At 50.6% G+C, this 14,678-nt stretch overlaps 1 protein-coding gene across 1 annotated transcript in view; it reads right to left on the reverse strand.

Annotated features, from left to right (window-relative positions):
* The window catches only part of necab2 (N-terminal EF-hand calcium binding protein 2), a 426,101-nt gene that overhangs the window by 370,892 nt on the left and 40,531 nt on the right, over window positions 1-14,678 (reverse strand).

The following is a 14,678-nucleotide window of genomic DNA, read 5'->3' on the forward strand; positions in this document are numbered from 1 at the left end:
GAGCCAGCGTCCATCAAACATACACACAGAGAGGCAGTGTCCATCAAACCTACACCCAGTAAGCCAGTGTCCATCAAACATACACCCTGAGCCAGTGTCCATCAAACCTATACCCTGAGCCAGTGTCCATCAAACATACACCCAGTGAGCCAGAGTCCATCAAACCTATACCCAGAGAGGCAGTGTCCATCATACCTAAACCCAGAGAGGCAGTGTCCATCAAACCTATACCCAGAGAGGGTGTGTCCATCAAACCTAAACCCAGAGAGGCAGTGTCCATCAAACCTACACCCAGAGAGGCAGTGTCCATCAAACCTATACCCAGAGAGGCAGTGTCCATCAAACCTACACCCAGAGAGGCAGTGTCCATCAAACATACACTCTGAGAGGGTGTGTCCATCAAACCTAAACCCAGAGAGCCAGTGTCCATCAAACCGAAACCCAGAGAGGCAGTGTCCATCAAACCTATACCCAGAGAGGCAGTGTCCATCAAAACTACACCCAGAGAGCCAGTGTCCATCAAACCTAAACCCAGAGAGGCAGTGTCCATCAAACCTATACCCAGAGAGGCAGTGTCCATCAAACATACACCCAGTGAGCCAGTGTCCATCAAACCTACACCCAGAGAGGCAGTGTCCATCAAACATACACTCTGAGAGGCAGTGTCCATCAAACATACACCCAGAGAGGCAGAGTCCATCAAACCTATACCCTGAGCCAGTGTCCATCAAACCTATTCCCTGAGCCAGCGTCCATCAAACATACACCCAGAGAGGCAGCGTCCATCAAACATACACCCAGAGAGGCAGTGTCCATCAAACCTACACCCAGTAAGCCAGTGTCCATCAAACCAATACCCTGAGCCAGTGTCCATCAAACCTACACCCAGAGAGGCAGTGTCCATCAAACCTATACCCTGAGAGGCAGTGTCCATCAAACCTACACCCAGAGAGGCTGTGTCCATCAAACCTTTACACAGAGAGGCAGTGTCCATCAAAGATATACACTGAGCCAGTGTCCATCAAACCTACACCCAGAGAGGCAGTGTCCATCAAACCTACACCCAGTGAGCCAGTGTCCATCAAACCTATACCCTGAGCCAGTGTCCATCAAACCTACACCCAGAGAGGCAGTGTCCATCAAACCTATACCCTGAGACAGTGTCCATCAAACCTATACCCTGAGAGGCAGTGTCCATCAAACCTAGACCCAGAGAGGCAGAGTCCATCAAACCTATACCCTGAGCCAGTGTCCATCAAACCTATACACTGAGCCAGCGTCCATCAAACATACACCCTGAGCCAGTGTCCATCAAACCTACACCCAGTGAGGCAGTGTCCATCAAACCTATACCCTGAGCCAGTGACCATCAAACCTACACCCAATGAGGCAGTGTGCATCAAACCTACACCCCGTGAGCCAGTGTCCATCAAACCTATACCCTGAGCCAGTGTCCATCAAACCTATACCCTGAGCCAGCGTCCATCAAACATACACCCTGAGCCAGTGTCCATCAAACCTACACCCAGTGAGGCAGTGTCCATCAAACCTATACCCTGAGCCAGTGCCCATCAAACATACACCCAGAGAGGCAGTGTCCATCAAACCTACACCCAGATAGGCTGCATCCATCAAACATACACACAGAGAGCCAGTGTCCATCAACCCTTACCCAGAGAGCCAGTGTCCATCAAACATACACCCAGAGAGGTAGTGTCCATCAAACCTACACCCAGAGAGTCAGTGTCCATCAAACCTATACCCAGAGAGGCAGTGTCCATCAAACATACACCCAGAGAGGCAGTGTCCATCAAACATACACCCAGAGAGGCAGTGTCCATCAAACCTATACCCTGAGCCAGTGTCCATCAAACCTACACCCAGAGAGGCAGTGTCCATCAAACATACACCCAGAGAGGTAGTGCCCATCAAACCTATACACAGAGAGGCTGTGTCCATCAAACCTATAGCCTGAGCCAGTGCCCATCAAACATACACCCAGAGAGCCAGTGTCCATCAAACCTATACACAGAGAGGCTGTGTCCATCAAACCTGTTCCCTGAGCCAGTGTCCATCAAACCCACACCCAGAGAGGCAGAGTCCATCAAACCTACACCCAGTGAGCCAGTGTCTATCAAACGTATAGCCTGAGAGGCAGTGTCCATCAAACATACACCCAGAGAGGCTGTGTCCATCAAACCTATACCCTGAGTCAGTGTCCATCAAACCTACACCCAGTGAGCCGGTGTCCATCAAACCTATACCCAGAGAGGCAGTGTCCATCAAACATACACCCAGTGAGGCAGTGTGCATCAAACCTACACCCAGAGAGGTAGTGTCCATCAAACCTATACCCTGAGCCAGTGCCAATCAAACCTATACCCAGTGAGACAGTGTCCATCAAACTTATACCCCGAGAGGCAGTGTCCATCAAACCTACACCCAGAGAGGCAGTGTCCTTCAAACATACACCCAGAGAGGCAGAGTCCATCAAACCTACACCCAGAGAGGCTGTGTCCATCAAACCTACACCCAGAGAGCCAGTGCCCATCAAACCTACACACAGAGAGGCAGTGTCCATCAAACCTACACCCAGAGAGGCAGTGTCCATCAAACCTATATCCTGAGCCAGTGTCCATCAAACCTACACCCAGTGAGGCAGTGTCTATCAAAACTATACCCTGAGCCAGTGCCCATCAAACATAAACCCAGAGAGGCAGTGTCCATCAAACCTACACCCAGAGAGGCAGTGTCCATCAAACCTATATCCTGAGCCAGTGTCCATCAAACCTACACCCAGTGAGGCAGTGTCCATCAAACCTATACCCTGAGCCAGTGCCCATCAAACATACACCCAGAGAGGCAGTGCCCATCAAACCTACACCCAGTGAGGCAGTGTGCATCAAACCTACACCCAGAGAGGTAGTGTCCATCAAACATACACCCAGAGAGGCAGTGTCCATCAAACCTATACCCTGAGCCAGTGTCCATCAAACCTACACCCAGAGAGGCAGTGTCCATCAAACATACACCCAGAGAGGTAGTGCCCATCAAACCTATACACAGAGAGGCTGTGTCCATCAAACCTATAGCCTGAGCCAGTGCCCATCAAACATACACCCAGAGAGCCAGTGTCCATCAAACCTATACACAGAGAGGCTGTGTCCATCAAACCTGTTCCCTGAGCCAGTGTCCATCAAACCCACACCCAGAGAGGCAGTGTCCATCAAACCTACACCCAGTGAGCCAGTGTCTATCAAACGTATAGCCTGAGAGGCAGTGTCCATCAAACATACACCCAGAGAGGCTGTGTCCATCAAACCTATACCCTGAGCCAGTGCCAATCAAACCTATACCCAGTGAGACAGTGTCCATCAAACTTATACCCCGAGAGGCAGTGTCCATCAAACCTACACCCAGAGAGGCAGTGTCCATCAAACATACACCCAGAGAGGCAGAGTCCATCAAACCTACACCCAGAGAGGCTGTGTCCATCAAACCTACACCCAGAGAGCCAGTGCCCATCAAACCTACACACAGAGAGGCAGTGTCCATCAAACCTACACCCAGAGAGGCAGTGTCCATCAAACCTATATCCTGAGCCAGTGTCCATCAAACCTACACCCAGTGAGGCAGTATCTATCAAAACTATACCCTGAGCCAGTGCCCATCAAACATAAACCCAGAGAGGCAGTGTCCATCAAACCTACACCCAGAGAGGCAGTGTCCATCAAACCTATATCCTGAGCCAGTGTCCATCAAACCTACACCCAGTGAGGCAGTGTCCATCAAACCTATACCCTGAGCCAGTGCCCATCAAACATACACCCAGAGAGGCAGTGCCCATCAAACCTATACCCAGAGAGGCAGTGTCCATCAAACCTACACCCAGATAGGCTGTGTCCATCAAACATATACCCTGAGCCAGTGTCCATCAAACCTAAACCCTGAGCCAGTGTCCATCAAACCTACACCCAGTGAGGCAGTGTGCATCAAACCTACACCCAGAGAGGTAGTGTCCATCAAACCTACACACAGAGAGGCAGTGTCCATCAAACCTATACCCAGAGAGGCAGTGTCCATCAAACATACACCCAGAGAGGCAGTGTCCATCAAACATACACCCAGAGAGGCAGTGTCCATCAAACCTATACCCTGAGCCAGTGTCCATCAAACCTACACCCAGAGAGGCAGTGTCCATCAAACATACACCCAGAGAGGTAGTGTCCATCAAACCTATACACAGAGAGGCTGTGTCCATCAAACCTATAGCCTGAGCCAGTGCCCATCAAACATACACCCAGAGAGCCAGTGTCCATCAAACCTATACACAGAGAGGCTGTGTCCATCAAACCTGTTCCCTGAGCCAGTGTCCATCAAACCCACACCCAGAGAGGCAGTGTCCATCAAACCTACACCCAGTGAGCCAGTGTCTATCAAACGTATAGCCTGAGAGGCAGTGTCCATCAAACATACACCCAGAGAGGCTGTGTCCATCAAACCTATACCCTGAGCCAGTGCCCATCAAACCTATATCCAGTGAGACAGTGTCCATCAAACTTATACCCTGAGAGGCAGTGTCCATCAAACCTACACCCAGAGAGGCAGTGTCCATCAAACATACACCCAGAGAGGTAGTGTCCATCAAACCTACACCCAGAGAGGCAGTGTCCATCAAACCTATACCCAGAGAGGCAGTGTCCATCAAACATACACCCAGAGAGGCAGTGTCCATCAAACATACACCCAGAGAGGCAGTGTCCATCAAACCTATACCCTGAGCCAGTGTCCATCAAACCTACACCCAGAGAGGCAGTGTCCATCAAACATACACCCAGAGAGGTAGTGTCCATCAAACCTATACACAGAGAGGCTGTGTCCATCAAACCTATAGCCTGAGCCAGTGCCCATCAAACATACACCCAGAGAGCCAGTGTCCATCAAACCTATACACAGAGAGGCTGTGTCCATCAAACCTGTTCCCTGAGCCAGTGTCCATCAAACCCACACCCAGAGAGGCAGTGTCCATCAAACCTACACCCAGTGAGCCAGTGTCTATCAAACGTATAGCCTGAGAGGCAGTGTCCATCAAACATACACCCAGAGAGGCTGTGTCCATCTAACCTATACCCTGAGCCAGTGTCCATCAAACCTACACCCAGTGAGCCGGTGTCCATCAAACCTATACCCAGAGAGGCAGTGTCCATCAAACATACACCCAGTGAGGCAGTGTGCATCAAACCTACACCCAGAGAGGTAGTGTCCATCAAACCTATACCCTGAGCCAGTGCCAATCAAACCTATACCCAGTGAGACAGTGTCCATCAAACTTATACCCCGAGAGGCAGTGTCCATCAAACCTACACCCAGAGAGGCAGTGTCCATCAAACATACACCCAGAGAGGCAGTGCCCATCAAACCTATACCCAGAGAGGCAGTGTCCATCAAACCTACACCCAGATAGGCTGTGTCCATCAAACATATACCCTGAGCCAGTGTCCATCAAACCTATACCCTGAGCCAGTGTCCATCAAACCTACACCCAGTGAGGTAGTGTGCATCAAACCTACACCCAGAGAGGTAGTGTCCATCAAACCTACACACAGAGAGGCAGTGTCCATCAAACCTATACCCAGAGAGGCAGTGTCCATCAAACATACACCCAGAGAGGCAGTGTCCATCAAACATACACCCAGAGAGGCAGTGTCCATCAAACCTATAGCCTGAGCCAGTGCCCATCAAACATACACCCAGAGAGCCAGTGTCCATCAAACCTATACACAGAGAGGCTGTGTCCATCAAACCTGTTCCCTGAGCCAGTGTCCATCAAACCCACACCCAGAGAGGCAGTGTCCATCAAACCTACACCCAGTGAGCCAGTGTCTATCAAACGTATAGCCTGAGAGGCAGTGTCCATCAAACATACACCCAGAGAGGCTGTGTCCATCAAACCTATACCCTGAGCCAGTGCCCATCAAAACTATATCCAGTGAGACAGTGTCCATCAAACTTATACCCTGAGAGGCAGTGTCCATCAAACCTACACCCAGAGAGGCAGTGTCCATCAAACATACACCCAGAGAGGCAGTGTCCATCAAACCTAAACACAGAGAGGCAGTGTCCATCAAACCTATACCCAGAGAGGGTGTGTCCATCAAACCTAAACACAGAGAGGCAGTGTCCATCAAACCTACACCCAGAGAGGCAGTGTCCATCAAACCTATACCCAGAGAGGCAGTGTCCATCAAACCTACACCCAGAGAGCCAGTGACCATCAAACCTAAACCCAGAGAGGCAGTGTCCATCAAACCTATACCCAGAGAGGCAGTGTCCATCAAACATACACCCAGTGAGCCAGTGTCCATCAAACCTACACCCAGAGAGGCAGTGTCCATCAAACATACACTCTGAGAGGCAGTGTCCATCAAACATACACCCAGAGAGGCAGTGTCCATCAAACCTATACCCTGAGCCAGTGTCCATCAAACCTATTCCCTGAGCCAGCGTCCATCAAACATACACCCAGAGAGGCAGCGTCCATCAAACATACTCCCAGAGAGGCAGTGTCCATCAAACCTACACCCAGTAAGCCAGTGTCCATCAAACCAATACCCTGAGCCAGTGTCCATCAAACCTACACCCAGAGAGGCAGTGTCCATCAAACCTATACCCTGAGAGGCAGTGTCCATCAAACCTACACCCAGAGAGGCTGTGTCCATCAAACCTTTACACAGAGAGGCAGTGTCCATCAAAGATATACACTGAGCCAGTGTCCATCAAACCTACACCCAGAGAGGCAGTGTCCATCAAACCTACACCCAGTGAGCCAGTGTCCATCAAACCTATACCCTGAGCCAGTGTCCATCAAACCTACACCCAGAGAGGCAGTGTCCATCAAACCTATACCCTGAGACAGTGTCCATCAAACCTATACCCTGAGAGGCAGTGTCCATCAAACCTAGACCCAGAGAGGCAGAGTCCATCAAACCTATACCCTGAGCCAGTGTCCATCAAACCTATACACTGAGCCAGCGTCCATCAAACATACACCCTGAGCCAGTGTCCATCAAACCTACACCCAGTGAGGCAGTGTCCATCAAACCTATACCCTGAGCCAGTGTCCATCAAACCTACACCCAATGAGGCAGTGTGCATCAAACCTACACCCCGTGAGCCAGTGTCCATCAAACCTATACCCTGAGCCAGTGTCCATCAAACCTATACCCTGAGCCAGCGTCCATCAAACATACACCCTGAGCCAGTGTCCATCAAACCTACACCCAGTGAGGCAGTGTCCATCAAACCTATACCCTGAGCCAGTGCCCATCAAACATACACCCAGAGAGGCAGTGTCCATCAAACCTACACCCAGATAGGCTGCATCCATCAAACATACACACAGAGAGCCAGTGTCCATCAACCCTTACCCAGAGAGCCAGTGTCCATCAATCCTATACCCTGAGCCAGTGCCCATCAAACCTACACCCAGTGAGGCAGTGTGCATCAAACCTACACCCAGAGAGGTAGTGTCCATCAAACCTACACCCAGAGAGTCAGTGTCCATCAAACCTATACCCTGAGCCAGTGTCCATCAAACCTATACCCTGAGCCAGCGTCCATCAAACATACACCCTGAGCCAGTGTCCATCAAACCTACACCCAGTGAGGCAGTGTCCATCAAACCTATACCCTGAGCCAGTGCCCATCAAACATACACCCAGAGAGGCAGTGTCCATCAAACCTACACCCAGATAGGCTGCATCCATCAAACATACACACAGAGAGCCAGTGTCCATCAACCCTTACCCAGAGAGCCAGTGTCCATCAATCCTATACCCTGAGCCAGTGCCCATCAAACCTACACCCAGTGAGGCAGTGTGCATCAAACCTACACCCAGAGAGGTAGTGTCCATCAAACCTACACCCAGAGAGTCAGTGTCCATCAAACCTATACCCAGAGAGGCAGTGTCCATCAAACATACACCCAGAGAGGCAGTGTCCATCAAACATACACCCAGAGAGGCAGTGTCCATCAAACCTATACCCTGAGCCAGTGTCCATCAAACCTACACCCAGAGAGGCAGTGTCCATCAAACATACACCCAGAGAGGTAGTGCCCATCAAACCTATACACAGAGAGGCTGTGTCCATCAAACCTATAGCCTGAGCCAGTGCCCATCAAACATACACCCAGAGAGCCAGTGTCCATCAAACCTATACACAGAGAGGCTGTGTCCATCAAACCTGTTCCCTGAGCCAGTGTCCATCAAACCCACACCCAGAGAGGCAGAGTCCATCAAACCTACACCCAGTGAGCCAGTGTCTATCAAACGTATAGCCTGAGAGGCAGTGCCCATCAAACCTACACACAGAGAGGCAGTGTCCATCAAACCTACACCCAGAGAGGCAGTGTCCATCAAACCTATATCCTGAGCCAGTGTCCATCAAACCTACACCCAGTGAGGCAGTGTCTATCAAAACTATACCCTGAGCCAGTGCCCATCAAACATAAACCCAGAGAGGCAGTGTCCATCAAACCTACACCCAGAGAGGCAGTGTCCATCAAACCTATATCCTGAGCCAGTGTCCATCAAACCTACACCCAGAGAGGCTGTGTCCATCAAACCTACACCCAGAGAGCCAGTGCCCATCAAACCTACACACAGAGAGGCAGTGTCCATCAAACCTACACCCAGAGAGGCAGTGTCCATCAAACCTATATCCTGAGCCAGTGTCCATCAAACCTACACCCAGTGAGGCAGTGTCTATCAAAACTATACCCTGAGCCAGTGCCCATCAAACATAAACCCAGAGAGGCAGTGTCCATCAAACCTACACCCAGAGAGGCAGTGTCCATCAAACATACACCCAGAGAGGCAGAGTCCATCAAACCTACACCCAGAGAGGCTGTGTCCATCAAACCTACACCCAGAGAGCCAGTGCCCATCAAACCTACACACAGAGAGGCAGTGTCCATCAAACCTACACCCAGAGAGGCAGTGTCCATCAAACCTATATCCTGAGCCAGTGTCCATCAAACCTACACCCAGTGAGGCAGTGTCTATCAAAACTATACCCTGAGCCAGTGCCCATCAAACATAAACCCAGAGAGGCAGTGTCCATCAAACCTACACCCAGAGAGGCAGTGTCCATCAAACCTATATCCTGAGCCAGTGTCCATCAAACCTACACCCAGTGAGGCAGTGTCCATCAAACCTATACCCTGAGCCAGTGCCCATCAAACATACACCCAGAGAGGCAGTGCCCATCAAACCTATACCCAGAGAGGCAGTGTCCATCAAACCTACACCCAGATAGGCTGCGTCCATCAAACATATACCCTGAGCCAGTGTCCATCAAACCTAAACCCTGAGCCAGTGTCCATCAAACCTACACCCAGAGAGGCAGTGTCCATCAAACATACACCCAGAGAGGTAGTGTCCATCAAACCTATACACAGAGAGGCTGTGTCCATCAAACCTATAGCCTGAGCCAGTGCCCATCAAACATACACCCAGAGAGCCAGTGTCCATCAAACCTATACACAGAGAGGCTGTGTCCATCAAACCTGTTCCCTGAGCCAGTGTCCATCAAACCCACACCCAGAGAGGCAGTGTCCATCAAACCTACACCCAGTGAGCCAGTGTCTATCAAACGTATAGCCTGAGAGGCAGTGTCCATCAAACATACACCCAGAGAGGCTGTGTCCATCTAACCTATACCCTGAGCCAGTGTCCATCAAACCTACACCCAGTGAGCCGGTGTCCATCAAACCTATACCCAGTGAGGCAGTGTCCATCAAACATACACCCAGTGAGGCAGTGTGCATCAAACCTACACCCAGAGAGGTAGTGTCCATCAAACCTATACCCTGAGCCAGTGCCAATCAAACCTATACCCAGTGAGACAGTGTCCATCAAACTTATACCCCGAGAGGCAGTGTCCATCAAACCTACACCCAGAGAGGCAGTGTCCATCAAACATACACCCAGAGAGGCAGTGCCCATCAAACCTATACCCAGAGAGGCAGTGTCCATCAAACCTACACCCAGATAGGCTGTGTCCATCAAACATATACCCTGAGCCAGTGTCCATCAAACCTATACCCTGAGCCAGTGTCCATCAAACCTACACCCAGTGAGGTAGTGTGCATCAAACCTACACCCAGAGAGGTAGTGTCCATCAAACCTACACACAGAGAGGCAGTGTCCATCAAACCTATACCCAGAGAGGCAGTGTCCATCAAACATACACCCAGAGAGGCAGTGTCCATCAAACATACACCCAGAGAGGCAGTGTCCATCAAACCTATAGCCTGAGCCAGTGCCCATCAAACATACACCCAGAGAGCCAGTGTCCATCAAACCTATACACAGAGAGGCTGTGTCCATCAAACCTGTTCCCTGAGCCAGTGTCCATCAAACCCACACCCAGAGAGGCAGTGTCCATCAAACCTACACCCAGTGAGCCAGTGTCTATCAAACGTATAGCCTGAGAGGCAGTGTCCATCAAACATACACCCAGAGAGGCTGTGTCCATCAAACCTATACCCTGAGCCAGTGCCCATCAAAACTATATCCAGTGAGACAGTGTCCATCAAACTTATACCCTGAGAGGCAGTGTCCATCAAACCTACACCCAGAGAGGCAGTGTCCATCAAACATACACCCAGAGAGGTAGTGTCCATCAAACCTACACCCAGAGAGGCAGTGTCCATCAAACCTATACCCAGAGAGGCAGTGTCCATCAAACATACACCCAGAGAGGCAGTGTCCATCAAACATACACCCAGAGAGGCAGTGTCCATCAAACCTATACCCTGAGCCAGTGTCCATCAAACCTACACCCAGAGAGGCAGTGTCCATCAAACATACACCCAGAGAGGTAGTGTCCATCAAACCTATACACAGAGAGGCTGTGTCCATCAAACCTATAGCCTGAGCCAGTGCCCATCAAACATACACCCAGAGAGCCAGTGTCCATCAAACCTATACACAGAGAGGCTGTGTCCATCAAACCTGTTCCCTGAGCCAGGGTCCATCAAACCCACACCCAGAGAGGCAGTGTCCATCAAACCTACACCCAGTGAGCCAGTGTCTATCAAACGTATAGCCTGAGAGGCAGTGTCCATCAAACATACACCCAGAGAGGCTGTGTCCATCTAACCTATACCCTGAGCCAGTGTCCATCAAACCTATACCCAGAGAGGCAGTGTCCATCAAACATACACCCAGTGAGGCAGTGTGCATCAAACCTACACCCAGAGAGGTAGTGTCCATCAAACCTATACACTGAGCCAGTGCCAATCAAACCTATACCCAGTGAGACAGTGTCCATCAAACTTATACCCAGAGAGGCAGTGTCCATCAAACCTACACCCAGAGAGGCAGTGTCCATCAAACATACACCCAGAGAGGCAGAGTCCATCAAACCTACACCCAGAGAGGCTGTGTCCATCAAACCTACACCCAGAGAGCCAGTGCCCATCAAACCTACACCCAGAGAGGCAGTGTCCATCAAACCTATACCCTGAGCCAGTGTCCATCAAACCTACACCCAGAGAGGCAGTGTCCATCAAACATACACCCAGAGAGGTAGTGCCCATCAAACCTATACACAGAGAGGCTGTGTCCATCAAACCTATAGCCTGAGCCAGTGCCCATCAAACATACACCCAGAGAGCCAGTGTCCATCAAACCTATACACAGAGAGGCTGTGTCCATCAAACCTGTTCCCTGAGCCAGTGTCCATCAAACCCACACCCAGAGAGGCAGAGTCCATCAAACCTACACCCAGTGAGCCAGTGTCTATCAAACGTATAGCCTGAGAGGCAGTGCCCATCAAACCTACACACAGAGAGGCAGTGTCCATCAAACCTACACCCAGAGAGGCAGTGTCCATCAAACCTATATCCTGAGCCAGTGTCCATCAAACCTACACCCAGTGAGGCAGTGTCTATCAAAACTATACCCTGAGCCAGTGCCCATCAAACATAAACCCAGAGAGGCAGTGTCCATCAAACCTACACCCAGAGAGGCAGTGTCCATCAAACCTATATCCTGAGCCAGTGTCCATCAAACCTACACCCAGAGAGGCTGTGTCCATCAAACCTACACCCAGAGAGCCAGTGCCCATCAAACCTACACACAGAGAGGCAGTGTCCATCAAACCTACACCCAGAGAGGCAGTGTCCATCAAACCTATATCCTGAGCCAGTGTCCATCAAACCTACACCCAGTGAGGCAGTGTCTATCAAAACTATACCCTGAGCCAGTGCCCATCAAACATAAACCCAGAGAGGCAGTGTCCATCAAACCTACACCCAGAGAGGCAGTGTCCATCAAACATACACCCAGAGAGGCAGAGTCCATCAAACCTACACCCAGAGAGGCTGTGTCCATCAAACCTACACCCAGAGAGCCAGTGCCCATCAAACCTACACACAGAGAGGCAGTGTCCATCAAACCTACACCCAGAGAGGCAGTGTCCATCAAACCTATATCCTGAGCCAGTGTCCATCAAACCTACACCCAGTGAGGCAGTGTCTATCAAAACTATACCCTGAGCCAGTGCCCATCAAACATAAACCCAGAGAGGCAGTGTCCATCAAACCTACACCCAGAGAGGCAGTGTCCATCAAACCTATATCCTGAGCCAGTGTCCATCAAACCTACACCCAGTGAGGCAGTGTCCATCAAACCTATACCCTGAGCCAGTGCCCATCAAACATACACCCAGAGAGGCAGTGCCCATCAAACCTATACCCAGAGAGGCAGTGTCCATCAAACCTACACCCAGATAGGCTGCGTCCATCAAACATATACCCTGAGCCAGTGTCCATCAAACCTAAACCCTGAGCCAGTGTCCATCAAACCTACACCCAGAGAGGCAGTGTCCATCAAACATACACCCAGAGAGGTAGTGTCCATCAAACCTATACACAGAGAGGCTGTGTCCATCAAACCTATAGCCTGAGCCAGTGCCCATCAAACATACACCCAGAGAGCCAGTGTCCATCAAACCTATACACAGAGAGGCTGTGTCCATCAAACCTGTTCCCTGAGCCAGTGTCCATCAAACCCACACCCAGAGAGGCAGTGTCCATCAAACCTACACCCAGTGAGCCAGTGTCTATCAAACGTATAGCCTGAGAGGCAGTGTCCATCAAACATACACCCAGAGAGGCTGTGTCCATCTAACCTATACCCTGAGCCAGTGTCCATCAAACCTACACCCAGTGAGCCGGTGTCCATCAAACCTATACCCAGTGAGGCAGTGTCCATCAAACATACACCCAGTGAGGCAGTGTGCATCAAACCTACACCCAGAGAGGTAGTGTCCATCAAACCTATACCCTGAGCCAGTGCCAATCAAACCTATACCCAGTGAGACAGTGTCCATCAAACTTATACCCCGAGAGGCAGTGTCCATCAAACCTACACCCAGAGAGGCAGTGTCCATCAAACATACACCCAGAGAGGCAGTGCCCATCAAACCTATACCCAGAGAGGCAGTGTCCATCAAACCTACACCCAGATAGGCTGTGTCCATCAAACATATACCCTGAGCCAGTGTCCATCAAACCTATACCCTGAGCCAGTGTCCATCAAACCTACACCCAGTGAGGTAGTGTGCATCAAACCTACACCCAGAGAGGTAGTGTCCATCAAACCTACACACAGAGAGGCAGTGTCCATCAAACCTATACCCAGAGAGGCAGTGTCCATCAAACATACACCCAGAGAGGCAGTGTCCATCAAACATACACCCAGAGAGGCAGTGTCCATCAAACCTATAGCCTGAGCCAGTGCCCATCAAACATACACCCAGAGAGCCAGTGTCCATCAAACCTATACACAGAGAGGCTGTGTCCATCAAACCTGTTCCCTGAGCCAGTGTCCATCAAACCCACACCCAGAGAGGCAGTGTCCATCAAACCTACACCCAGTGAGCCAGTGTCTATCAAACGTATAGCCTGAGAGGCAGTGTCCATCAAACATACACCCAGAGAGGCTGTGTCCATCAAACCTATACCCTGAGCCAGTGCCCATCAAAACTATATCCAGTGAGACAGTGTCCATCAAACTTATACCCTGAGAGGCAGTGTCCATCAAACCTACACCCAGAGAGGCAGTGTCCATCAAACATACACCCAGAGAGGTAGTGTCCATCAAACCTACACCCAGAGAGGCAGTGTCCATCAAACCTATACCCAGAGAGGCAGTGTCCATCAAACATACACCCAGAGAGGCAGTGTCCATCAAACATACACCCAGAGAGGCAGTGTCCATCAAACCTATACCCTGAGCCAGTGTCCATCAAACCTACACCCAGAGAGGCAGTGTCCATCAAACATACACCCAGAGAGGTAGTGTCCATCAAACCTATACACAGAGAGGCTGTGTCCATCAAACCTATAGCCTGAGCCAGTGCCCATCAAACATACACCCAGAGAGCCAGTGTCCATCAAACCTATACACAGAGAGGCTGTGTCCATCAAACCTGTTCCCTGAGCCAGGGTCCATCAAACCCACACCCAGAGAGGCAGTGTCCATCAAACCTACACCCAGTGAGCCAGTGTCTATCAAACGTATAGCCTGAGAGGCAGTGTCCATCAAACATACACCCAGAGAGGCTGTGTCCATCTAACCTATACCCTGAGCCAGTGTCCATCAAAC

The sequence above is a fragment of the Hypanus sabinus genome, chromosome 17, assembly GCF_030144855.1.
Source record: "Hypanus sabinus isolate sHypSab1 chromosome 17, sHypSab1.hap1, whole genome shotgun sequence".
NCBI lineage: Eukaryota > Metazoa > Chordata > Chondrichthyes > Myliobatiformes > Dasyatidae > Hypanus > Hypanus sabinus.